The sequence below is a fragment of the Ovis aries genome, chromosome 3 (assembly GCF_016772045.2).
Source record: "Ovis aries strain OAR_USU_Benz2616 breed Rambouillet chromosome 3, ARS-UI_Ramb_v3.0, whole genome shotgun sequence".
NCBI lineage: Eukaryota > Metazoa > Chordata > Mammalia > Artiodactyla > Bovidae > Ovis > Ovis aries.
In genome coordinates, this window is record NC_056056.1 from 180,227,151 (window position 1) to 180,229,340 (window position 2,190).

General features: G+C 43.7%; 1 pseudogene; it reads right to left on the reverse strand.

Annotated features, from left to right (window-relative positions):
- Window positions 1-439: 439 nt before the first annotated feature.
- Window positions 440-1,412, reverse strand: LOC101104972 (zeta-crystallin-like; annotated as a pseudogene).
- Window positions 1,413-2,190: the final 778 nt, after the last annotated feature.

Consider the following 2,190-nt stretch of genomic DNA (forward strand, 5'->3'; position numbering starts at 1 on the left):
TTCTCCAGGCAAGAGTGTTGGAGTGGGGTGCCATTGCCTTCTCCAGCTGTGGGCTAATCAGAGACTAAAGAAACTTTATAAGGAGAAGTAGGCTTGGGAATCAAGCAGTTCTATTTTGAATTAGCACGTTTTAGTCAAAGGTATGGGATTCATGATAAGCATTGGTTAGGAATTTCTGTAATGTCCTCCAATGCCAAGTGACCACTAGCATCCTAGTTCCCATTATGATGATTCCTTGATGAGAGGTAGAAAGCATAAAGAATATTGCTGGCTATAAAATAAACTGCACTCCAATACCTATGATTGCTAAAAAGAAACATTTTTTTTTTCAATAGAAGAAACTCACTGAATCAAATGAAAGCTAAGCAGAGCAAACGCAGTCTGCTCAAAACTGAGGTAAGAAACCTCTAATTACACAGGAAAACAATGCAAGCATTAATCATTTTAAGAGAAGAATCATTTTCCCACAGCCCTATAGTTATGAAAGATATCTTCATGAGCCTGGGCTGCCTGGGCCAGTGAATACCAGGGGCCTATTACTGGTCTCAACCAATCAATTTCCATTGCAGCTTGAAAGTCTGCTGCAAACTGCTGGAATTCCTCCTTGGAGGATGAAGGGATAGCTACTCCTCTTACGCTAGATTCCTTCATCATGGATCCTGTTGATTTATTTCAGTAGGACCTCTGTGGCCAACAACTACTTCTCGTCCTCTATGTGACAAAATTTGAATTTTCACTAAGATTGATATTAGCAAACATTTCAATAATCACATCAACTCTTTTTTCACCAACAGATTTCTCAGTTTTATCAATATACTTAGCTTCTTTGGGATTAAACACTTTGTGGGCTCCATTTTGGAAAGCAAACTTTTGTCCTTCCTCAGTAGTAGCTGTACCCAAAATCTTTAAGCCGTAAGCTATAACCATGTGGCATGCTGCTCTTCCAGCTCCTCCACCTGCCCCAGAACACTTCCTCCAGCTTTCACGGGCACTGTGGAGCAGACTCGATAAGCAGTAAAACATGAGATGCTGATGGCAGCTCCTTGTTTAAAGTCCAGTTTTTCTGGCAGAGTGTCAACAGTGTGATGGGCTTCCAGAGCAAACTCGGCGTAGCCCCCAGAGACCGTCCTGGTAGTGAACGTCACCTTTCTTGCAAGCAGATACATTCTCTCCAGCAGCTTCTACTATCCCAGCCACATCTCAGCTAGGAGTATAAGGTAGAAGTGGTTTTATACTGTGAGTGCAGGAGCGGATATATGCGTCCACTGGGTTTACACCACATGCTTGGACTTTGTTGGAACCGGGTGGTCTTTCAGAATTGGTACAGCAACATCCAACTGGAGTTTCAGCACTTCGGGTCCACCAAATTCAAAAACTCAAGTAGCTCTCACCAACTTCTGAACTGTCACCATAGTGATCTAGATACCTGTTCTAGGCTGGAAAATTAAAATCTGCAAGCCCTCCCCCAGATTCCACAAGGTTAAAAAACAAAAAAGCTACTTAACACCATTTATTATCCATCACACATTTTTCTTGGCTTTCCCGGTGACTCAGACAGTAAAGAATCTGCCTGCAACATAGGAGACTTGGATTTGATCCCTGGGTCAGGAAGATCCCCTGGAGGAGGGAATGGATACCCACTCCAGTATTTTTGCCTGAAGAATTCCATGGACAGAGGAGCCTGGCGGGCTATAGTCCATGGGGTCGCACAAAATCAAAGACCACTGAGCGACAAACACTTTCTCTTTTTCACTTCACAAGTTCTAATCTTATTCCCTTTCCTTTCATCTAGATATTGAGATCATTTTTGAGGATGTCACTGAGTATCTCTGGGACATACTGAGCAGAAAGGAACTGCTACTCCTGCTGACTGATTGCCTGAAGAAAATTGAGGTTAAGGCTAGTTTGTCCAGGTAACCTGCACAATGTATCGGGAAGGTCCCACACCCCGAAGCACCAGGCTAGTTTCCTCCAGGAAGGAACACCTCCTCCAAGCAGGACCTTATGGTGGGGGATGAGGATGTTCCTTCTCAACATCTCATGAGGAGTGTTTCCTCCATGTCGTTTGCTGGCAGTGAACAACCTTGAATTGAGAAAAGATGAAACCTGCAAGGAAGGGGCAGGTTATGTGACCTCGGACATGTTACAGAACTGCTCTCTGCTCCAGTTTCCTCATCTGTTCAGTTAAAT